Here is a 26,273-nt window from a genome sequence, read left to right as displayed (position 1 = left end):
CGCCCCTCGTATGTCTCGTTCCCGCATGTTTTTCTGACACACACCGGTAGATAGCTGCTCTCGGTTGTAGCCGCGTTAGCCAAGACCAAACAACTCAGTTATTTTTTCCACATCGACCAGCATCATCGGCCCATATAAACGAAAAAATAAGTCCAACTAAGACAAAGACTGTTGGCGAGCGACCGGGTGATGGTCAGCAGTCTCACTGAAGGCAAGCACGGGTGCTCGTAGGGTCGCTAGGGGCGCTAGCTAGCGGCGCTAGCCACGCTAGCTAGTTAGCCGGCAACATCGTCAGATATAATATGGGATGTTTTGACAAAACGAGCAAATATTTGAAGTTTACACACCTACATTCTCGCCTGAAAATATGTTAAACGTTCATTTTGTGACCTAGAAACACGAATAAAAGACGTTTAAAACGAAGAGGTGTCCGCCATTGTTGAACTCGGCAGAGGCGTGCTATGCATTATGGGATATTGAGTGTAAAAACAAGCATACAGATTTTCAGCCGTACTACTCCCGGTATACCACTAGAGAGAGCCAACCCACCACAAATAAAGTCTGTTTCTATGGAAATTGGCCTAAATTTGCACTAAAATCTAAATATTTCAAAAACTATAAAAGTCATAAACACCAAAAGTGTATACCATACTAGTCCAGCTCCAGCCGCACAAAATGATCTAACATATGTAACCCTATTGTCAAAACTGTTTGGCAGAGGAGCGCGGGAAAATTTTCACTAAAATATTAATATTTAAAAAACTATAATAATCATAAACACCAAAAGTCATAGCACACCATTCCAGATCCAGCCGCACAAAATGAGGTAACATATATGAAGCTTGTCTCAAAACTGCGGGGCGAGTTTCGCTGCAAAATTTCAGGCGGAAACTGAAGAATAATAATAATAACTAGAAAGCGAAAATTTCAGAAGAAATTTTATGTGTGCCTATGCCGCTGCTAATCACTGTAGTTTGCCATTCATACGGCTACAGAGAGCAAAACTCAGAAGAGCAGCCATTCTCCACCATGAACTATGGTAAAAACAAACACCGCTCACGCTTCACAGATGACAGCTTACAGTTTTGTGTAAAGATGAAGTTACTTTGTACAGCGCCGATTTGCAGACGCTGTGCACACAGGTTCATGAGCAGAAGTCCCATTGTACCACGGCAGACCCGACAATGTTTGCATGAACACGCTTTGAAGCATTACGTTATGGACCACTTTTCACACATGGTTGGTTTACCCACACAGCCGGCTGTGCATTCACTTTTTGTTTTTGTTATTTTTACACAGTGTTCTGAATGATGAACAATGGTCTACAGCCAATCTTGTGTATTATTATACAAACTGTGGTTGTAAGATTCAGATAACTATTTAATAAAAGCTAAATATTTTATACAGGAGTGCAGAATTATTAGGCAAATGAGTATTTTGTCCACATCATCCTCTTCATGCATGTTGTCTTACTGCAAGCTGTATAGGCTCGAAGGCCTACTACCAATTAAGCATATTAGGTGATGTGCATCTCTGTAATGAGAAGGGTGTGGTCTAATGACATCAACACCCTATATCAGGTGTGCATAATTATTAGGCAACTTCCTTTCCTTTGGCAAAATGGGTCAAAAGAAGGACTTGACAGGCTCAGAAAAGTCAAAAATAGTGAGATATCTTGCAGAGGGATGCAGCAGTCTTAAAATTGCAAAGCTTCTGAAGCGTGATCATCGAACAATCAAGCGTTTCATTCAAAATAGTCAACAGGGTCGCAAGAAGCGTGTGGAAAAACCAAGGCGCAAAATAACTGCCCATGAACTGAGAAAAGTCAAGCGTGCAGCTGCCAAGATGCCACTTGCCACCAGTTTGGCCATATTTCAGAGCTGCAACATCACTGGAGTGCCCAAAAGCACAAGGTGTGCAATACTCAGAGACGTGGCCAAGGTAAGAAAGGCTGAAAGACGACCACCACTGAACAAGACACACAAGCTGAAACGTCAAGACTGGGCCAAGAAATATCTCAAGACTGATTTTTCTAAGGTTTTATGGACTGATGAAATGAGAGTGAGTCTTGATGGGCCAGATGGATGGGCCCGTGGCTGGATTGGTAAAGGGCAGAGAGCTCCAGTCCCACTCAGACGCCAGCAAGGTGGAGGTGGAGTACTGGTTTGGGCTGGTATCATCAAAGATGAGCTTGTGGGGCCTTTTCGGGTTGAGGATGGAGTCAAGCTCAACTCCCAGTCCTACTGCCAGTTTCTGGAAGACACCTTCTTCAAGCAGTGGTACAGGAAGAAGTCTGCATCCTTCAAGAAAAACATGATTTTCATGCAGGACAATGCTCCATCACACACGTCCAAGTACTCCACAGCGTGGCTGGCAAGAAAGGGTATAAAAGAAGAAAAACTAATGACATGGCCTCCTTGTTCACCTGATCTGAACCCCATTGAGAACCTGTGGTCCATCATCAAATGTGAGATTTACAAGGAGGGAAAACAGTACACCTCTCTGAACAGTGTCTGGGAGGCTGTGGTTGCTGCTGCACGCAATGTTGATGGTGAACAGATCAAAACACTGACAGAATCCATGGATGGCAGGCTTTTGAGTGTCCTTGCAAAGAAAGGTGGCTATATTGGTCGCTGATTTGTTTTGGTTTGTTTTTGAATGTCAGAAATGTATATTTGTGAATGTGGAGATGTTATATTGGTTTCACTGGTAAAATAAATAATTGAAATGGGTATATATTTGTTTTTGTTAAGTTGCCTAATAATTATGCACAGTAATAGTCACCTGCACACACAGATATCCCCTAAAATAGCTAAAACTAAAACTACTTCCAAAAACTTTCAGCTTTGATATTAATGAGTTTTTGGGTTCATTGAGAACATGGTTGTTGTTCAATAATAAAATTATTCCTCAAAAATACAACTTGCCTAATAATTCTGCACTCCCTGTATTTGTCTGTCAAAATAGTTCATAACTTCCTTCAACTTATTCATGTCACCTAAAGAGTAAACCTGTTTCTCCATCACCAGTTCAGCTCTGATGATTCAGTAAGGACATCTGCCGTTTTACAGCTGTAGCTCCAGCAAACATCAGCTGATACTAGAAATTAAAAGCAAATGAATTCTAACAACAGCTGATCAAGCTTAAACGTGCTGCTGTTGTTTTTTGCGCGATAAACAAACAAGAGAGAAAAGCCGATCATTGATCAGTTTCATGACTGAAGTTTCAACAGGCGAGAGAATGACAGGGGAGGCTGTCATAAAGTTCAACATGCGCACACAGCTGTATAGAAAGTCCGTCGTGCTAGCTAGAACGCAGTACGAGTTATTGTAAGTGATTGAAAAAGTCAGCACAACGAAAATAAACTACACCTAAACTCGGTTTATATCTGACCGAAATAGAGTGCAGGTCATAACTTCTTACCTGAAATTCAGTTCACCTCACGCTCCTGCCTTCGCTTCCCTGATCCATGATTGACCACCGCGTTAGCAATCGCCTGCCCGGCCTCGTATGTCTCGTTGGCGGCATGTCCTTTCTGTCACACACGGTGGATAGCTGCCCTCTGTTGTAGCTCCACCACCAAACAACTCAGTTATTTTTTCCACATCAACCAGCATCATCGGCCCATATAAATGAAAAATAAGTCCAGCTAAGACACAGACCCTTGCCGAGCGATCGGGCGATGAAACAAATTTTAGCTACCTCACTATCAGCCAAGCCTGGGTGGTTTTTCACGAAGGGTCACTAGCGGCGCTAGCTAGCTAAGCTAGCAGCGCTAGCTAGCTAAGCCGACTATCAGCAACACGTAAGAGAACTGTTGCTAAATAAACTACACCTAAACTCGGTTTATATCTGACCCAAATAGAGTGCAGGTCATAACTTACCTCAAATTCAGTTCACCTCACGCTCCTGCCTTCGCTTTCCCTGATCCACGATTGACCTCCGCGTTAGCAAACACCGTCGCCTGCCTCGTATGTCTCATTCGCGGCATGTCCTTTCTGTCATACACGGTGGATAGCTGCCCACTGTTGTAGCTCCGCGTTATAGCACCACCAAACAACTCAGTTATTTTTTCCACATCCAGCTGTAACTCCGATTCTATGCGAGCATTTGCGAGAGACCGGGAGGTGAAACGACAGAGAGAGTCCCTCGCTATCCATTTGCAGCAAAGCGCGGCAGCTAGCTAGGTAGCCGGCTAGCTGTCAGGCAGGACCGACATAGTCAGAGCACTGTCGCTAAATATGAGATGTCTTGATAAAACAAGCAGATATTTGAAGTTTACACACCTACATTCTCGCCTGAAAATATCTTAAAAGCTTATTTTGTGACCTAGAAACACGAAAAAAAGACATATAAAACGAAGTGGTGGCCGCCATTGTTCACTCTGTAGAGGCGTGCTATGAATTGTGGGATATGGAGTTTTCAACACAAGGATAAATCTTTTCGGCTGTACTACTCCCGGTATACCACTAGAGAGAGCCAAGACACCACAAATGACGTCTCTTTCTATGGGGCCAAAAGTCATTTCTTTCTCAGGAGCCTAGAAATTGGCCCAAATTTGCACTAAAATCTAAATATTTCAAAAACTATAAAAGTCATAAACACCAAAAGTCACACCATACTAGTCCAGCTCGAGCCGCACAAAATGATGTAACATATGTAACCCTATTGTCAAAACTGTTTGGCAGAGGAGCGCGGGAAAATTTTCAGAAAAATATTAATATTTAAAAAACTATAATACTCATAAACACCAAAAGTCATAGCACACCATTCCAGATCCAGCCGCACAAAATGAGGTAACATATATGAAGCTTGTCTCAAAACTACTTGGTCGAGATACGCTGCAAAATTTCAGGCGGAAAAAGGAAAATAATAATAATAATAATAAGAAGAACTAGAAAGCGAAAATTTCAGAAGAAATTTTATGTGTGCCTATGCTACTGCCAATGAGTGTAGTTTGCCTTTAATGTGGTTCAATTAGTGCGGTTGCCATTTATAACACTAGAGAGCAAGATGCAACATGAGCATAGTTTGCTTTTTATACCACAAGAAGGAGGAAATGGAATACAGCTGATTTTCAACTTAAAGCAAAGTAAGCTGTATTGTGATCTCTGTTACATGCGGCATACAGAGATGAGAGAAAGATGCTCCAGTTACATGATTACAAAATAAGTTAATAGATATAAAAGAAAATAAATTATGCTTCAGTGTCAGGTGTTCAAGAGAAGTTACAATTTAGATTTTACAGTTTTGAGTCGTTTAAAGTGGTAGAAAAAAAGATGTCCATTAAGCGGTATTCAATTTGTATTTCAAAGGTATTTTAATGTCAAAGGGGAAAATACCACATGCAAATTATGAAATTTCCGTTGTGGGACTAATAAATGTATCATGTTATTCAAACAATATTTTGTACAGATACCATTTACAATAATGTATGACATTTAAACATGATATTTAGATTGTGGTAAATAGCAAAGCAATATAAAAAAAAAGGAAAAGGAAAAGGAAACCATTCAAGTAACTTTATATTATGAACTGAAGAGTAAGGCAAAAGTATAAATGAAAAGCATACAAGCATTAATGTATATAGATAAACCCAACAATCATATGACCCCCTATGAGCAAGCACTTTGGCGACAGTGGGAAGGAAAAACTCCCTTTGACAGGAAGAAACCTCCGGCAGAACCAGGCTCAGGGGGAGGCGGCCATCTGCTGCGACCGGTTGGGGTGAGATGTAAACAAATCCAAAACTGTCCACAGAGCTACAGGGGCACACTGGGATCGCAACAGCAGCCATAGAGGAAACAGATTAGGATGTTCTTCCCAGTACTGAAGTGGGTCGGCTTTTCTTATGTGTGCGTTTTTCTCTGAGAGGTAGGTCTCCACTTTAGTTTCTGTTGATGAGGCACTCACGGATACTTCTGGATAAGGGTCATTTGGAAGCAAGTGGTTGGCTGACTTTGCGAAAACAGCTAGAAACAGATAAAAGGAAAACACAATTTAAAACAATAAAACAAGAGACATCACAAAGCGCAGCTCTTCAGTTAACAAACTGGCAAGTAATGAAGTTCTAAAAATAATTGGGAAAACAAATCTAACTTTAGAACTAAATGACCCAAAACTAAATTAAAAATGAAGTAAAAAAAAAAAAAAGAAATTGGCTTAATACTGGTGTCTTCTGATGAGGTAAGTCGCCATGCGAGGTAAAAACCACACGTGGCTGTAATTTGGTGGCCTGTATACAGTTCCAATCCAAGCATGTAGTTGGTTTAAATGGGTTTAATACTGGTGTCTTTTGATCACTTGACTGTATATATAAACCTGTTGAACCAAAAGGTGCATTTAATTTCACTATACCTGCCCATCCTTGTAGCGGTCTCTACTAGCGTGGCACAGTTTCAAGATCAGTGTAGGGCTTCTCCACTGCCTTCACTGGACAGAACACATCTGAGGAGTTATGAATGAATGGATGACTTAATGAATGGATGAGATTATAGTTTGTTTCAAAGAATATAAAGTAAGAAACAAAAAAATACAAATGACCTGTTATGGCAGGGATCCCATCAGGTGCAGTCTTTCTGTTCACGTTTCTGGTCAGCTCTTCAATGGATGAGAGCACATCAGCAGTCTTATCTATCAGTTCCCACTGGTGAGCTGTCCTTGTTGGTGGTAGAGTGTGTTCAGAAAAACTCCCTTTTAACAGGAAGAAACCTCCGGCAGAACCAGGCTTAGAGAGGTGCAGCCATCTGCCGTGAGCGGTTGGGTGAGATGTAAACAAATCCAAAACTGTCCACAGAGCTACAGGGGGCACACTGGGATCACAACAGCAGCCATAGAGGGAAACAGATTAGGATGTTCTTCCCAGTACTGAAGTGGGTCGGCTTTTCTTATGTGTGCGTTTTTCTCTGAGAGGTAGGTCTCCACTTTAGTTTCTGTTGATGAGGCACTCACGGATACTTCTGGATAAGGGTCATTTGGAAGCAAGTGGTTGGCTGACTTTGCGAAAACAGCTAGAAACAGATAAAAGGAAAACACAATTTAAAACAATAAAACAAGAGACATCACAAAGCGCAGCTCTTCAGTTAGCGAAATGGCAAGTAATGAAGTTCTAAAAAATAATTGGAAAAACAAATCTAACTTTAGAACTAAATGACCCAAAACTATATTAAAAAGGTAGTAAAAAAAGAAATTTGCTTAATACTGGTGTCTTTGGATGGGGTAAGTTGCTATTTAAGGTAAGAACCACACGTGGCTGTAATTTGGTGGCCTGTATACAGTTCCAATCCAAGCATGTAGTTGGTTTAAATGGGTTTAATACTGGTGTCTTTTGATCACTTGACTGTATATATAAACCTGTTGAACCAAAAGGTGCATTTAATTTCACTATACCTGCCCATCCTTGTAGCGGTCTCTACTAGCGTGGCACAGTTTCAAGATCAGTGTAGGGCTTCTCTACTGCCTTCACTGGACAGAACACATCTGAGGAGTTATGAATGAATGGATGACTTAATTAATGGATGAGATTATAGTTTGTTTCAAACAATATCAATATCAAATGTTACAATATAAAGTAAGAAAAAAAAAATACAATTACCTGTTATGGCAGGGATCCCATCAGGTGCAGTTGCAGTCTCTCTGTTCACGTTTCTGGTCAGCTCTTCAATGGATGAGAGCAGTCTTATGTATCAGCTCCCACTGGTGAGCTGTCCTTGTTGGTGGTAGAGTGTGCTCAGTTGCAAAGACACTAAGATCACTTGGCAAGTCCATATCCCTCACAACCTTGCAGTCATTTTGTGTTAGTGAATTACACAATAAATGGGGTTGTGATAACTGTGATATGTATTCAGAACACCTGATTGGAGGCAGGCGTATGGCTGTGATATGTAAAGGTGATCAATCAATGTGTGTTTTCGGTAGTTGCAGCAGTAATAAGTTGTGCATATCCTCTTGACTGAAACAGTTCTTGGATGGGTTTTTTCCTCTGCTCATAAGGTCCTCATTGAAGTCTCCACAAACAATAATTGGTTGGCAATTCATCATTTCAATGAGTCCAAAAGACATTGCATTTGTGGTAAAAACCTCACGTGGCTGTAATTTGGTGGCCTGTATACAGTTGCTATCAAAGCTGTGACTGGCGATTCAACCTTGATAACAACAAATTCAAGGTCAGTCACATTTTGCAGGTATTTTCGAGACTCTGCTGTAAGAACTGTTTTGTAGTACATTGCAACTCCACCGCCATTTACCTTTGCCATGTCTGTATGGTTTGTGTAAGAGGCGTGTCTGTTGCGTGTGGCCATGTTGTACTGTTCGAGCTGGGCGGGGAGAAACTGATGATCCAGACAAGTGAGTTTCTGTTATGCATAAAACATCAGCAAGGCTGAGTTCATGGTGGCATCTCATGTCCTCCATGTGAGTTGGGAGACCTTGTGCATTGTGATGGATAATTGTCAACGTGGGGACTGTGGGAACAACTGATTTTAAGAATTGCAACAGTGGTCTTGCATTCTCAAATGATGCATGTCTCATATTTTTGAGTGCATCTGTGATGGCAGGATCAGCATAGATTTTCCTTTCATCAAAGTCTGTGATGTAGAGTCCTTTAAGTGAGGTTGTGCGGCTGAGTGCAACATAGGCCATTCAGGTTCAAAAACACGCTTCAAACATACTACTGCTGACTCCATTGTCATGCCTTGTACTTTGTGAGCTGTACATGCAAAGGCCAACTTCATTGGAAATTGCCTGCGAAGAACTCCTTTTTTACTTGTAGATTCTTCACATTTCTCAATATATACCAGGTTGTCTGAGGATCCTTGTATTTTTCTGAGAAATTTTGCCCAGAATTTTGATTGTCCAGCATAAGTCCAATGAGATTCACAGTTTTTGGTCCATCCTGTGTGGTTGTCACAATGTTCGTGATTGTTCCAAATGTCCCATTAACAAGCCCATCTTCAACATCCAAATTTCTAATAATCATAACACGCACTCCAGGTGCAGCTTGTATGTTATCAGGTAAATCTCTTTTGTTGCCTTTCATCATATCTGCCAGCAGGACCATCTCACCCGTTCGTGGGTCTTTTCTGTAGTCTTGGCCTGAATATTTATGATATCAGAATGAAGAGCAGTTACAGTTGCTGAATTGTGTTTGTCCACCTCTTTGTTTGTAGCATAAATGTGTAATACATTAGATGGACAGTCTTTTATGTCATGGATAGCCTGTGTGAGCAAGGCTTTATCATTGGCTTCAAGAGAATCTGTTTTTTGCTTTACTCTTATCCTGTTCAGAACTTCAGCAAAAGAATGATCATCTTTCTGTCGCATGATTTCTGTCAGGTTGACCATGTGGAAATAGTCTTTCCAGAGATCAAGGACATTGTCCTCGTACACACAGAGTGGTTTGGCTTTTTCAAGGGGTGGCAGCTGGTAAAGTCTCCTACTGCAAGGATAGACATCCCACCAAAAGGCTTCTTGTTTCCTTTGATCTGCTGAAGTCTCCAGTGGATGTAGGCAAAAAGGTCTTTAGAAACCATAGATATCTCATCAATGACCAGAATCTCTGCATTTGAAAGTGAAGCTCTCACTTCATCCAGTGCATTCCCCAGTCCCTGATACGGCGGTTTTAAAGATTTTGGCAGCTTTAGCAGAGAGTGCAGTGTTTTCCCAGATATGTTAAAAGCTGCAGTGCCAGTAAATGCAGCCAGCAGGACTGCAGGGTAGGACATGTCTGCTTGGTCACGGAATCTGGGGAGTTGGTGCAAAATCTTTGTTGCCTCCTCATATATGCACTTGATAACATGTGATTTTCCACAGCCAGCTCCTCCAGAGACAAAATAAAAGAACTGCTCAGGACAGTGACCCCACACAAGTTTGAAACACCACTCACGCACTGCGTAGAATATGGATGCTTGGGTTTCATTCAGACTTTGGTACATTTTTCTGACAAAGTCTGGGCTCAGCTTTGGTGCTATGATTGCTGGCATGGCTCCACTGCTGCTACCACTGACAGTAGTCTGGAACAATGTCCATTTCATTTTCGTCAGTGTCATGTCTGGATTGTCGTTGGGCCACACACTCTAAGCGATCTACTTCAACCTCAGGTGCAAAGGTGTTCCATGCATTGATAAGTGGGCCTTGTTGTTCAATCTGTTCCAATGCCCTTTCCATTGTTTTGCCATGGCTTTCATAACGCTTTTTGTTAAAGGTAACAATTGGCCGTACTGCAAAACCATGTTTTCGTCCACTTTTGTAGAACTGTTCGGATGTGGGGTGTTCTGTGTTTTAAGGTCATCATTTGATCGATGTGGAAAATAAAGTTTTAGTAGTCTGCTATAAAACTTCTCTGGTTGTTTCTTTTCTGAGAAGCGAGGATATCTGATTATTGCAGGTTTCCCTCTTGTTCTCTTTTGAATATAACCCATGTTATTCAAAAGAGGATGGCATTTTTGACTCTGTTTGTGGCTGTAGAGAATCCTGTACTCTGAAGCAAATTCAGCCAAACACATTCTTTCAAACTCAGGCGTTCTGGGTCTGTTTGCATATTTTCTGGCAATCCAGACATCCACACATTTTCATCATCTGGTGCCATGCTCTGCAACCTGCTCATCGGAGACTCATTTTCAGGGCATCATCATCAGTCTGTATGAACACCACACTGCGTGAACACTTTTTTTTTAGTGGCAGGCTGCATGTCCTTGCCACGGATTCTTGGGCACTGACTTCTCTGTGTTTAGCATATGCCTGCATTATCTGTTTCATTTCATCTCTTTCATTGACATTGGACTTTTGACCTCCTGGATGACTCCATTAAGAAATTGTGTCATCTCAAATTCGGGTTTAGAGACATAAGACATCATGTACATCAGGCAGCTGTAGTCATCAATGACATATTGGATGTCCATGTTGGCATTCAGGCTCTCAGCAGATCTGCATTGTATGCATTCACCCAGCAGTCATTAGGTTCACGCTTTAAGAGGATGACATGGCCATTGCTTAAATTGAAGACACAATCCAAGTATTGTTCATAAGTTAATCTGCATTTGTGAAGCAGCTCAGACAAGTCCTCAAACGAGGAATTTGGGTCACAGAGCAAATCTCTCAATGGCTGGAGTTTTTCTTTGGCCTCTTTCTGTTTTTTTTGCGGCGCCATTCGTCTGTTTTTTGCTTTTGTTTTTCATTTGTGCCTTTCTCCTTACTTGTGCTATGCTGCTTATCATTGTGATCATCGTCATCATCTGGGCTTGGGAAAGTGATCATTGTTTGGTCTACCGGTAGTTTGGGGAACCCAAACCTACATGACACATTACCTTTTTGCAGGATCTGGAGTGATTTCTGCTGTGGACTTGAACCTCAGACACAATTTTGTGAAGTTCAGGATCGGCATTTTGGTCAGGCATCTTACATGTTATGTACTTGTCAATAAATTTGTACACGTGGTCTTCAAGGTCGCTTCCAAATTTAGGTGCATCTTTGACCCAAACCAGTAAATGGATATGAGGGCTACCTCTGGCCTGAAACTCCACTCGATAAAAGTAATCTTCTACTTCACCGATGGGCTGTGCTGGGGACAGGATCAGTGTTGTCATTAGTGCATCGACTCTTTTTCAAACAATCGCATCACAGTCACAGGGTTGCTTGGAGAATTTCACACTTTGTGTTCCAGTCAAGTTGTGAAAAATCCACTTGTTCACCTTGTTGAGTTTTTATGACCTCAACAACCTCAGGCCATCTCATTTCAGCAGCTGAAAATGTCAGGAAAAAGTCGGCTTTCCTAACTGTCTGACCATAGCATGCAGATCTTTCAGTGCCTTCTCCCAATAGGCTGGAGTACCTCTCAGAGGTTTCATGAAGCGTGTTGCATCTTTGTTATTTATCAGTCTCTCCACTTCGTCTTTATTTTGAAGCATTCTGTTACAAATTCTCGTCCATCCTTGGTGATTGCCTTACCTTTGCGCAATTGGATGGACATGCTGTTTGTAACCATGTGTGTTTCTGTTACAAACTGTGCAAAGAATAGGTAGCTTTGGTCAGTTGCAAAGCGTGTATCTGCAGAGAACAGCCGTGTATTAAAATACATGCTTGGGGACAGTTTGACTTGTCTGGCTTCATCTAATGTGTTCTGTCCAGTTGGGAACTGCACAGGAAAGGCCATGGCTTCAAGTTTAGGAACAGAGAAGAAGCCAACAGGTCTATTTCCTTGGGCGGGTGCAATGCTAAATATTCCTTCACCATATGATAAAATGTCCTGTGCTATATCTGGTGGTTGCATACAGGTGTCTAGAACAAGACCAGGCGAAGTTCTTCCTTTTCTTTCTCCGTATCTTGTAAGGGCTCTCCATTTGACTGTTCAGGCTCCAATAGTTCGTTTACATCATGACATGGCTCAAGTATTCCAGCTGTTGTATCCTCAGTGGTTCTTCTTTCTGGTACAATTTGGTTGTCGAAGTTTCTGGGCAGTGCATCTTGAATATCTGCATCAGCAGTGTCATGTTCCGTCTCGATTATCTGATTATTTGTGGGATCAGCAAAAGTAGCGTCATCATCAATAGATACATCTTTGTATTCTGAATGCATCTCTTTTAGCTTTGATAATCCTGCTAACACATTCTTCATGTTCACAGTGTAGAAGTGTTGGTATCCTTTGAATCTGATGTGTCTTTTCAGTTGTACCTGCAGGAGCTGGGCTTCATTGCTAGGTCTGGGAAGACAGTTTACTGTGGTTTCCACATCCGACGGTACACAAACAACAGCCCCATGTGTACGGCTCTTTGCTGTCCTTTTGGTAATGCAATGATTTTGGCAAGCGGGAGAATTTTAGCAATCAGTTGTCGTTCTAGTACATTTAATTGACTCAGTTCAATTGGAATGGGTGCTAGTGCTAAATTGTTTGCCACTGCGATGGAAGGATCTTTCCTCGTTGTAGGTGGCTGTCACAGTTGTAGCAAATCCACTCCTCCATTCTGTGTTTTGGGAAAGTACAATTAGCTGAGCATTCCCCATCACAAACATGGACAAATTTTCCTGTCAAGCAAGTGTCAACAATGTGACTATTTTTAACATACTTTGATCTTTTGCAGTGTTTAACTTGATTAGGAAACAGAGTTCTGTGGCACACTGTACAGACATGGGTGGGTCCTAACTTAATTGTTTCACGGAAAGCTAATGTGGCTGCTTGCATCACACTATTCACTACTACAAGCTGGGGCTGTGCTTCAGACTGTGGACCCTGCTGGAATTGTGTTACTAGTCGTCTGTATTTCTTCTTTATTCTCTGCGCACACAACTTTTTATAAATGGCGAAAGATGCAGTGGTAGCCATTTTGTGTCTCTGGTACTCTGCACAGCGCTGTATATGGTGCAGTCTGAATTGTGAGTCATTATGATACCTGGCATGAATTGATTTTTTTTGTTTGTGCCTGTAGTTTGGATCCGATGCATATTTTGTTCTTATGTATTTTTTCTGTCTGCTTTGAAAGTCAGCATCCGTGTTGTACCTTTGGACCAGATATTGCTTCTGTCTGCTTTGAAAGTCAGCATCCGTGTTGTACCTTTGGACCAGATATTGCTCTGCTTTGAAAGTCAGTCTGCTTTGAAAGTCAGCATCCGTGTTGTACCTTTGGACCAGATATTGCTTCTGTCTGCTTTGAAAGTCAGCATCCGTGTTGTATCTTTGGAACACATATTGTTCTCTGTCTGTTGTTCATATTGTTTCTGTCTGGTTCGAAAGCTGGCATCTGTGGTATATCTTCTGATAATGTAGTCTCTCTTTTTTTGTTGAAAATGAGGATCATTTTGGTATCTCTTCACTTTGTGGGCTTTTATCTTCTCTTGAATATGAGGATTTGCATAATAACCTTTGGCTGACAACAGTTTTTGTTTCTGGCGATGACAGTTTTGAGCATATTGAGTTTTCACAGCCTGTAATTTTTCATTCGAAATTCAGGAAAGCAGGCATATCGTTGCTTTTCGTGTCTTTTTTTGTTTATCTTCTTTGCCAAGTCTTCAGATGAAGATTTTTCTTTAGCTTTTAGATGCTGCTTGTGACTTTGAGCTTGACGAATAGCTTTCCCACGCCGTCGTTTATTTAATCTGCATACATTTCTTGCTTTTTGGGGGGGTTTATCTAGGACTTTATCTCTTTCATTATTGAGTTCAAGATTTTCTTGTTGTTCTGTTTGGATGTTGCTTGTTGGATCAACAGATGTTTCAAGTTGATGTTCACAAATTTGATTTGAAGCCATTTTGTCTTGTTGTGGGTTTAAAGCACTTTCTAACATTGTCATGTAGGTTTGGGCTGATTCTGGTTGAGGCACTTGCACAGTGGGATTTGTGATTTGTGGTTCATCATTTTGTGGTGATGTAGCTGTTGCTCCTGGTGTTGCTTGAGTTGACTGTGCAGGCTGTTCGTTGTGAGTGCTGACTCTTTTGAAAGAAACAGGCACAAACTCATATCTTGCATACCTGCCTTGATTTTGGAAAAGGTTATGCAGGTGGGTGATCAGGTCATTCACATGAGTGAAAGTGAGCATGACTGCTGTTCCATTTGGCTGGGGTAAACCTGCTGCACTTCTTGAATGTGAATCAAATAATCCATACCTCCCAGATTTGTCACGGAAAACTGCAATGCACTGAGGCGAAACCATGAGCAAAGCATAGTTCACATCTGTTGACAGACATACAAGGCGACTAGCAAGAGGCAACCACCATCCTTTTCTTTGATAAGTTTTGTCCTCTGCTTTCAGGTATCCGTACCTTATGTTGTCCATTTTCACACTGTAGACATTTATGTCAGCATGAACTTCTTTGGGCAGGTCCTCCATGGTCAGATGATTTTGTGTATAACGCCTCTCCTGCTGAAGATTTGTTTTAATCCAACAGTAGAGTGCATCTCCCTGTTCAAGCACCTTATCAAGTCGGGCTGTGTTGAACTGGTGTTCCTCATTAAGGTAGGCCAGGAATGTGAGGGCATTACATGTGCACTGATGATTTCGAGAGAATTCTGTGTACCTTTCATCACTTTGACAATGAGTTGCACTGACACACCAGAAGTGCTGAACTGCGTTTCTCTGTAGCTCCTCTGTCAGTAGTTGTTCATTTGTGTTGTGGAAAGGCTGATCAAGGAATGGTAAAGGTGACACATGTTATTGTTTAGTATTTAATGATATGCATTTCACGGTTGAGTAAAAACATATGTAACTCTTGGTACAATGATGTAAGACATTTTTAAGTGGCAATAGTTGTATAAATTTAGATTTTCTTGTAAAGTAAAAAAAATTTTTTTAACTATGGTAAAATAATGAAACAATGTTCAAGCCAAATTATATCACTCCTCAATCATATTACAGCATAATCTAAAGATACACAGCATCAGATAAGCCAGAAAGACAGTGACAGGAACAGTGAGAGAGAGCAGAGGTGGGAAGTAAAAATGACAAATATTTTAGATATCTGTAATTTGCTTTAGAGTTTTTTTTTAATGACCTTTTACAAAGGTCATACCTGTACCTTCTGCTCCTCATATTTTTAAAGCAGTTAATTTCTTTCAGTATAACACATTATTTTAGGTTGATGCGGGCCTTCAAACATCAACTAAATTGCAGCCTAAATACAAATATATGAAAGGAAATCCTGTTTACGTATTATTCGTAAGAGGATTTCAGATGCTCTTAAATTAGATGTAATTCAATCACTGATTTCAGATTAAACCAGATGGTTCTGTACATGTGCCATAAAACACGTTTCATAGTTGTGTTACGTTTTGTAAAGAAATGACACAAAATTCAGTTACAGGTTAAATGTGATTGAAACAGAACACACTGACATTCATCTTGAGAAAAGATCAGTGTCACAAAATGTTTGTATTTATTTGCACTGCTTTTCACTGTGGATGTCAATTTATCTGAAGCTTTAAGTATAAAATGGTATAAATGTTTTTCAGAACAATAGATATAGAAACAGCTAAACAGACAGCTGTTGAGATGTCTGCATTTTAGGAGTCTGATGAAAGAAATTGACAAATGTACATGTTTAGTCTAACATTTTAGTATATTTAGTACGAGTTAGCAAGCACACTTAAGGTGAAAGACTAAATATCAACCCTGGTGATTATACATAGGGTTAGGGTTACCTTTTAGGTGGAGAATTTGATGCCGTGTGGAAATCATCGGTTGCCCAGACTCGTTTTGCTGGTGGACGAGTGTCTGAAATCTGATAATACAGTTAATCAAAATTAGAAAACCTACTAACAGATTTGAAATAGAGTGTAACACTGGATACTTTAAAGAAAACATGAAACAGTAGCGGTTACTAAACTTACAAAGCGATAAAAAAAAATTCCAGCTGTTTGCATAACTACTAAGAAATTTGAAAGTGAGTGTAACTTTAAAAACTTTAAACAAAACTAACAGAAGCGAGACAACAAAATTCTTACTGTTTACATAAGGCAAACATGTAACCATATGTCTTTAACATTTAATGGTAATGTAACTGTCCACTATAAATCCTTAATGGAGGAATACTGTTTTAAATTTACCTTGCTGCCTGGAGGACATAAGGAGGTGGGTCTATTCTCCGTTTCCAAGGACAAGCTGGCTGGTGCTGTCTGCTAACCCAGGCAAAAAAAAGAATATAATGTTAAGACATTAAGTGACCTGACACTTTAATTTCACTTTACAATGCAATGCATGGCATGAACTGTTATGCCAGTTGGGTAACATTACAAGATAGAAATGGTCAACTGTATGGGTAAGTGTTATAAGAAATATATTGTATGTGCTCACTACCACATCAGAATTACCTGTTCAGAGCTATGAAAAAAACAAACAAACAAAAAAAAAAACAAAAACACCCTTTGTCATATTTTCCTTTGTTTTGGATAGAAATTAGACAAAATTGAGTTAGCAAACATGCTTTAAGTGAAAGACTACATATTAACTGTGGTTATAGACACCAAAGATCAGATATATACACACAGGTTATACACATGGGTGGTAGGGCTGCTCAATGAATCTACTTTTAATCAAAATTACGATCTGGGCTTTCAAGCGATCATTGAAAAGGAGTCGAGAGAATGAGTCGATTATTAGCACCTCCCTGGTGCTTTTTCTCGCAGCTGCTCCATGTGGCAAATCGAGCACACCTCTCTGCGTTTCGAACACGCATCACAACAATTAAGAGGAGCTAACAGAGGAAGCTTGGAAAGCTAAGCAGAAGTTATTTGGAGAGGAGAGTGACTGCCGTTGGTTGAAAAGAGAAAAAAAAAAAAAAAAAAAAAAAAAACTTTCAGTGGTGTGGAAACATTATGGGTTCATGAAGTCAGGCGTGGATCAAGTAGACATAGTGTGTAAAGTTTGCTACAATGTCGTACCTGCACCCGGAGACAACACTGTAAAGTTCACTAAACATACATGTTTACATTTTCATTTATTTTTATATTGTAAACATTTACACTGTTATCAGTATTTGCACACTATTTTATGACAATCTTTAAAGCCATTATTCAATACATTGTTATTGTTAAATAAATATTGTCAAATACTGGAGATCTAGATTTCAGTGAAAATAATCGTGATTATTATTTTTGCCATAATCGAGCAGCCCTATGGGTGGGCATACCTTGTAATTTCTTAATAAAGGAATATTTTTGATATTTACCTTGGGACCTGGGGAACATAAGGAGGTGGGTCTATCCTGTGTTTCCAAAGATAACCTGGCTGGTGCCGTCTGCTAACCCAGGAAAAAGGGTATAGAAGACATTAAGTGACCTGACACATTCATTTCATTTAAATGTTCTGCATACCATGCACTGTTATGCCACGTGTGTGACATTATAACAAAAAAAATCCTAAACTGTATGGGTAAGTGTTCTTAATTGTCTCAAATGTGTTTCGAAAACTGTTCGACTGTCCGTGATCACTACCATATCCTCATTACCTGGTCAGATGGAAAACGACTGACTGCCTCATCTTGGTTGTGGCCAGTGAGCATTGGGACAGCAGGATCGACCAAGTCAAGTGGTTTCCAGCGCTTCTTTTGTGCCTGGGATCTTTTATTTTTTCTCGGCATCTGGTAGAATGTCAGCATAAAAACAGAATATTAATTATTGGCATTTCAAGCAATTTGTTATTTTAACCCTCTGATACATTGATAGACAAGATGACTACAAGAACAAAAAAAAAAACAAAAACAAAAAACAAAAAAAAAAAATCTCTTTTCTTTAAATAGACATATTGATAGTGTCACTACCCGGTCTTAAGGCTTTGTTAAGTAAAGTTCCATAACAGTTTGTATATTGTAATTGGGAAAGTGATTACCTTGAAAGTTGGGAGGCAGATTTGTTGACCACGACAGTTAGTCCATTTTGGTGTACAGTAATTGGGAAAGTAATTACCTTGCAAAGCTGGGAGGCAGTGTTGTTGCTGAGACGCTGGTCGAATGCCAGCAGCAAGCAAACCCGGATGTTCACAGCTCACAGTTACCACCTCAAACTTTTCAAACAAATCTTACAAGAACAAAGTGATTGGCTTGCAAACATAGGAGACAGTCTTGTTGCCCACAACAGTTTTGTTATAGAGTAATTGGAAAATTGGGTACCTTGCAAGGCTGACAGGCAGTCTCGTTGCTGGGAGGCGGTCTTGTTGCTGAGGCTCTGGCAGAATGCCAGCTCCTGCTTTTAACACCTTAAACTTTGCAAACAAATCTCACAGAACAATTAGCAAACTGATTGGCTTGTAACGCTGAAATGTAGCCTTGTACTGTCTGGTTTAGATTTCCTACTGAGAGACAAAGAGGAACTTTACTGTTTGGAAGAGAGTAAAAACACTGTACCATCTAATCTTAAAAGTTTTAATTACAAACAACAGCTCTATTTTCTAGATATCACCTGAACACACATAGAAAATATAAGGGGACACTTACCTTGGCTGAAGCAAGAGTTGAGGTATTAAAGACTGCTGTAGTTAATGCCTTATGAAGACAGAAAAAGAGGTGTGAAAGCGAGGGTACAACGAAGCTATTGATTCGGACGCGACAGTAGCCTGTTAAAAGTTTTAATTACAAAGCGATACCGCTGGAATACAGTCGAAAGCTGTGTCCCAAAGCGTCGGCTGCATCCTCCAGAGGCCGCGTTTGAAGGCCAATTACGTCACAGCCAGGCGACAAAGGCTGTCGAAGGACCGCCCCACGTGAACCGCGAAGGCGGGTCCTCCGAAGGATGCAGCCGACCATATCAGCGTCAAAACATAGAAAATTCCTTTCAAAGTCAATTTCAAACGAGGGCCAAAGAGGCTTAGCTATGCTCAATATCCGCTAGCTAGCTTTAGCACAGTGCCGAAATCCAGACAAAGAGCTCACCCAGAAACACACGAAAAATCTCTTTCAAACCTACATTTCAAAGCAGAGGGACGCAGATACGCTTAAATTAGCCGATCAGCGTCTAACCACAGTCATTTTGTACATATTAGCGTCCAAACATAGAAAATTCCTTTCAAAGTCAATGTCAAGCGAGGGCCAAAGAGGCTTAGCTATGCTCAATATCCGCTAGCTAGCTTTAGCACAGTGCGAAATCCAGACAAAGAGCTCACCCAGAAACACACGAAAAAATCTCTTTCAAACCTACATTTCAAAGCAGAGGGACGCAGAATGCGCTTAAATTAGCCGATCAGCGTCTAACCACAGTCATTTTGTACATATTAGCGTCCAAACATAGAAAATTCCTTTCAAAGTCAATGTCAAGCGAGGGCCAAGAGGCTTAGCTATGCTCAATATCCGCTAGCTAGCTTTAGCACAGTGCCGAAATCCAGACAAAGAGCTAACCCAGAAACACACGAAAAAATCTCTTTCAAACCTACATTTCAAAGCAGAGGGACGCAGAATACGCTTAAATTAGCCGATCAGCGTCTAACCACAGTCATTTTGTACATATTAGCGTCCAAACATAGAAAATTCCTTTCAAAGTCAATGTCAAGCGAGGGCCAAAGAGGCTTAGCTATGCTCAATATCCGCTAGCTAGCTTTAGCACAGTGCGAAATCCAGACAAAGAGCTAACCCAGAAACACACGAAAAAATCTCTTTCAAACCTACATTTCAAAGCAGAGGGACATGAATACGCTTAAATTAGCCGATCAGCGTCTAACCACAGTCATTTTGTACATATTAGCGTCCAAACATAGAAAATTCCTTTCAAAGTCAATGTCAAGCGAGGGCCAAAGAGGCTTAGCTATGCTCAATATCCGCTAGCTAGCTTTAGCACAGTGCGAAATCCAGACAAAGAGCTAACCCAGAAACACACGAAAAATCTCTTTCAAACCTACATTTCAAACCAGAGGAGAGAGATACACTTACCTTGTAAAAGCTTACAGGTGTCTTAGTAAACACTTCAGAAAATCCCTGTAAGTTCAATTCCAAAGCGGAGGAGGGGGGGAAAGACGCGTTACCACCGAAGAGATAGCGACGCTGTCTCAGAAAAGCACGTTCACGGTCAATTTCAAAGCGGAGGAGGGCGAAGAGGCAGCGCCGTTGATAGTGTCGTCATTGCTTAGTGTCGTCATTGCTACCCAAATAAGGGTAGACAGGCCGTACCACTCCGGACATACCACTAGAGAGAGCCAACACACCACAAATGAAGTCTGAAATTTGTTTCAGTGGGACCAAAAGATGGAGCCAACACACCACAAATGAAGTCTGTTTCTATGGCGCCAAAAGAAGAATCTTTCTAAATTTGCACTAAAATATTAATATTTAAACTATAAAAGTCATGAACACCAAAAGTGTATACCATACTAGTCCAGCTCCAGCCGCACAAAATGATCTAACATATGTAACCCTATTGTCAAAACTGTTTGGCAGAGGAGCGCGGGAAAATTTTCACTAAAATATTAATATTTAAAAAACTATAATAGTCATAAACACCAAAAGTCATAGCACACCATTCCTGATCCAGCCGCACAAAATGAGGTAACATATATGAAGCTTGTCTCAAAACTGCGGGGCGAGATTCGCTGCAAAATTTCAGGCGGAAACTGGAGAATAATAATAATAACTAGAAAAATTTGCATTTCCTGCGAAAATGCAGTGTGGATGCTTTAAAGCTGAAGCTGTCTGGTGAAAATAGTTGAAAATAGCTGAAGAAATCAAAGTCAGTGATTAACAAGTTGTTGAATTTTAATTACGTTGCAGAACAACATCAAGTTAACAAAAATGTAATAACTTAGCAGAAATGCAATAACTTAGAAGAAACATAACAATTCAGCAGAAATGTTGTAGTTTACCAGAAGCTACAACTTAGCAGAAATGAAATAATTTAGAATAACATAACTTAACATAACATCACATAATAAATAAAAGTAGTGTAACCTAGCAAAAATAATATAATTTAGTAGAAAATTAAAAACTTGGCAGAAATATTACAAGTTACCAGAACTGCTATAATTTTGCAGAAATGTAATAATTAGGCAAAACTGTCAACAGATAACAGCTGAAAAGGCTAAAGTAACCTCAAAGTTACTTGTTTATCTGTTAAAATTACCAGAAACATTAGAAAAGGAAGAAAATCAGCCAGCAGATAAACTGATGTGGAACAAAACCAAGGGAAAATAACAGAGTTTACACAGCTGGTGAAATCTAAAAATGGCAAAAAAAACAAAAACAAAAACAAACAAAACAAACAAAAAAAAACCCCAACACAAAACAAAACCCACACAAACAACATTTAGGTAATAAATGCACAAGATGCTGCGGTCAGAGATAAAAACACCCAAAAATAATGTTATTGAAATGCCAAAGAGTGACAGAAAGTTTAGAAAGTAGAAAACCAGTAGTAGAAAAGTAGAACATTCAAATATATTTAGAAACATATGATACAAAATATTTACTCAGTTGTTTCCAATGATTACAATAATGGCATACAGAAATAAAAATCCCATTTGGGACAAACAGAAAAATATTAATAGAAAATGCAAATCAAATGAATCTAACATCTATACAAACAACTGAAGCATCTGTTGGAATTGTGAACATATCCTTGTTTGCCATGTTTATGTTTATGGCCCTAAGATGCGCAGACACATGATAGGCTATTAACTGCAAAAATATACACATATATAAACAGCAAGTGAGAGAGAAAAATATATGCTCTGATTTGGAGCTTTGTGTAAATACCATTTGGCAAGGATAAACAACATGTTCCAATGCCACGTTAAAATTTTCATAAGCTTCATTTTTTCAGTTAGTTTACAGTTTCCTGATTTTTATGATAAATATGGTACCAATCTACAAAATACTGTCGAAATGAAGTCCACATTTTGATATATTTGAGGTGTAGAGAGTCACACAGCTGAACAATCGATGTGCATATTTAAAGAAACAGGGATCAAATAAAGAACATTATTGTGGAATAAATTACAGTGAAAATAATCACTGCTTTGCGTTAAAGAGTGACTTATGATGAGGTATTAATTGGGTTAACTTTACCTCTAACAGCTTTTCACATAGTGCTGTGACCAGGATGAAATCCATCATAAAGTAACTGTAAACAGTAGAACCATTAGCATGAATGTTATGGTTCTACTCTGATCAAAACAAAAGTCAGCTGTGTGACCTGATATAAAATATAAAAGAGGAACATATATAAATTGATGTGACCTTTATGAACTTTTCAAAATGACTTTATATGTCTGACCCATTATCTATATATATTAGAGCAGATGTCGAAAACCACTGTTAGACCTAGTCTATACTAATGTAGTTACTGACACCCCATACTAAGGCAGGATTCATACAAACACACATTATTTATTCTCTTAAACATTTTCTTTTTTCACATTTTAAGATTGTGTAATTTCTATAAAGAATATGTCTAATAGTGCAATAGATATAGTTATTTAAATGTCCATAATAATGACATGATCATTTTTGTACATCCTACAATTCAAGATTTAGAGCTGTGTGTTTGTATGAATTCAGCTTGCTATACTTATAGACTTAGATATATTAATCCACTATTTACCCAAACAAGTTACATTGTTTGGGTAAATAGATTGGGTTTGTCCTACAAAATAATTTTTCAACAATAAAAAAAAAACACAAAAAACATCTAGACATTAATCCAGAGTTCAGTTTCATATGTCTGATATTGTTTGTTAAATCTGGTGACACAAACACAGTCAAAAATTCATTGCTAGTGTGACATGTGGTCCTTTTTGCCTTTAACCAATGATATGCTGGTTACTTGGACCAGTTTAGTATTTGCTGTCACAGAGGAATGTTAAATCCAAAAGACAAAACTGAAAAAAATATGTTAATTGCAAACATGTTTTTGCTTAGTAAAAGGACTGAAATTACATGGAAACTGTCACCTTAAAGCCTCATTGTAAATATCATCACAAACAGATGTTTTACACACAGTTAACAAAGCTCCACCACATCCGATCACTGCATATAAATCTAAAATAAATAAATAAAATAAATAAAATAAAATAATAATAATAAAAAAATTAACACAAGGAAGACTTTTGATTTAATAACTAAGCTTAAAATAAGTTTTACCTTTGAATATTTGTGGGAAAAATCTGATACTACCCCAAGAATTCAAAGCCACACTGGAAACGATGACAGGCTTGCAGCCCTCTGTCTTCCTGGAGTGAGGTGCCTGATCAGTAGCAGTCAGTTGACAGAAGTCGGTGTCTGTAAGAGTGGCCAAACACTGATACTCTGTCCACTTGCGTAGAGTCTAAGAAGCTGGAATGCAGGCACACTGTACGAGCTTGTTCTAAAAAATACAGAAAAAGGAACATTTTATTTGTGTTAAGGCCTAAAAACTAGAAATAAGTTATAAAATGGACAATGTTGAAATACCTTATAGGTGCTGCAGGCCACATAACCAGAATCCAGAGCAATCTCACACTCACATGATGGTGAGGAAAGACATGAGCTCTGCAATGAGGTTTGAATGTCTCAGTTGGGACACTGAAGAACTCAGAAGACAGCAATACCTGCACAGAGAGACAGAGTAGAAAAAGCATAGATTTGTAATCCATAATGTGAATTAAAACTCAAAAAGTGTCAACAAGTATAATCATTTGAGTGTGGAATTCTTTATGCAATAAACAGGATTTAAATTAATTAAATGAATTAAAAGCAATGACATTTTTTTTAATCAAAGATAAAGAATCATACCTCTCTCTGCTCTGAGGATCACTGAGCATCTCTGACAGGAAATACAGTTTCCTCAGTATGAGTCATCATTGATGGTCTCAGAGGTGTGTAGTGTGGCAGCATGGTGATGGTCTCCAGATCAGGCAGGAGGTCAGGTGATGGGTGTGTCATCTTCTCCATTGAAGACACACTGGTATGGCAGTTCATAACACAGCAGTCTCCTTGTGGCATGTAGTTATCTGTGCAGTCCAGCACTGATGGATCAGGTTTGGCTCAGCAGTTCATGAAGATGGTGTTAAGATGTTGTTGTTTCAGCTGAGGATGGTGAAGTTTGAAGGTTTTCCCACAAAGGAAACAGAACTGTGTGTGCCCTGTCTGAAAAAATGCATCTACAAAACATAAAGTGCTTTTAACACCACCCACCCTCCCCACCCACCCATCTCAGCCCCAAGTGTCTATGTAATGCTGGTATGGGGTGTCAGTTACTAAATCTAATTAGTGCGTCAGAAAGCGGGGCTACAGCTAAAGCCCCGCTTTCTGATGTCTTTGTTTATTAGCAGCTTTTTCCAGCTGCTCAGAGAATTCTGACTTGGCCTTTATCCACCCAAACCCAAACCCACCCGGATAAAGGCCAAGTCAGAAAATGGATGCAGAAACTTTCCATGTACTTCTAAATCAGTTTTTATACATATTCTGTAAGCTGTAAAATGTTTTCTCTACATAATGAATCATTATAGACATCTCTGGTAGCCTAAAGATAGTTTTAAACTTTTAACATTTTTTACCTGTAAAACATGATAAGCAAAAACTCATTCATTCCCAAAACGTTTGATTCTACAAAATCTACTATAATCAAGAAAATATAATTTTCTGTTATTATTCATGTGACCCATAATAAATACCTGCATTTATCTGGGATTTATTTATTTACTATTTCATATTTGAAAGCCCTTTGAGGGGAAGCTCTCGTTTGTTGAGATACATACATCAGAGTAAAAAAGTATCAACAAAGGAGATGACAATTAACATCCATGAAAAAATGCATTAGTAGATTTAGTCATTTAAAACATGAGAATAAAAATAAATTATGTCTGTTTAATACTTTTTGCAGCATATTTCAGATCTGAGGTGCATGATAACAGAAAGCAGATCTCCCTGCTCTGCATGAAGTACAGCCATGATTTGGTGAAATGATTAATAACATTGCAATAAGAAAGGGTCTTCTTACAGACAAAGTAGGGAAGACAATATGAAGAAATAAGATTTTCAATGAAAAATCTTTTTAAAACTCTACAATCAGTAAACTCTGTAACAAACATGATCTGTAATTGTTTCAAAACTCACCAGACGACTTCATGATTGGCTGGAGGACAGGACACAAAACACAGGGTTGTGGTAACTGTAATATGTCCTCAGGACACCTGAATGGAGACTGTGCTGTGGCTGAGAAATAAAAATGAGGTCAAGCAGGGTGTTCTTGTCTGTAGTGGCAGAAGTGATCAGCTGTGAATACCCTCTAGACTGAAACTGCTCCAGAATCTGTTTTCTTCCACTCTGTAACTGGTTCTCATTAAAATCTCCACACACAATTATTGGGTGACAGTCCATTATTTCAAGTGAATCTAAAAGACTTACCAGGTTTTGCATGAATGGTGTCAAACTGTAGTCTGGAGGTCTGTACACAACAGCAATGAGCGCAGGGAATGGAGCCTGAACCTTTAACACTAAGAACTCAAGATCAGTGACATTATGCAGATACTGTTTTACCTGAACCTGAAAATGATTCCTCAAATACACAACAACTCCACCACCACTTCTGCTGGCCATGTGAGGAAAGTTTGTGTAGGACACATGTCTGTTGCGTTTGAACATGGTGTAGCCGTCCAAATGAAGACTGTCTGCAACAAAGGAGCCTTGGAGGTGAGACTCAGTGAGACACAAAACATCTGCTAAACACATTTCATGATGACTCTTGATGTCACTGATGTGAGATGGCAAACCCTCCGTATTGTGATGGATCAGTGTAAGAGTGTCAGGTCTGCTGGCTGTTTCTCTGACCTGAAGAAGAGGCATCATTTCCTCAACGCTGGCTTGTCTCATGGTTTGGGCGCTGCAGTTACCTCGGG

General features: G+C 39.5%; 1 protein-coding gene and 1 long non-coding RNA gene across 3 annotated transcripts in view; one reads left to right on the top strand and one right to left on the bottom strand.

Annotated features, from left to right (window-relative positions):
* Window positions 1–26,273, top strand: part of LOC116316372 (NACHT, LRR and PYD domains-containing protein 12-like) — a gene marked incomplete at its 5' end in the record, with an annotated part of 100,518 nt that overhangs the window by 9,279 nt on the left and 64,966 nt on the right. The window lies entirely within an intron of this gene.
* LOC120437882 lies at window positions 5,783–7,908 on the bottom strand. 2 transcript variants are annotated; one of them, XR_005611470.1, is made up of 5 exons: window positions 7,595–7,908; window positions 7,390–7,505; window positions 6,544–7,010; window positions 6,358–6,447; window positions 5,783–5,972 (listed from the first exon to the last, which is right to left on the bottom strand). It is a non-coding gene; the product is annotated as an uncharacterized LOC120437882 (long non-coding RNA). The 2 variants fall into 2 exon arrangements; XR_005611469.1 differs by having other exon boundaries at window positions 7,390–7,479.

The sequence above is a fragment of the Oreochromis aureus genome, linkage group 3, assembly GCF_013358895.1.
Source record: "Oreochromis aureus strain Israel breed Guangdong linkage group 3, ZZ_aureus, whole genome shotgun sequence".
Classification (NCBI taxonomy): Eukaryota; Metazoa; Chordata; class Actinopteri; order Cichliformes; family Cichlidae; genus Oreochromis; species Oreochromis aureus.
Note: the sequence above shows the minus strand (reverse complement) of the source record. Positions and strands in the feature narration are given on the sequence as shown.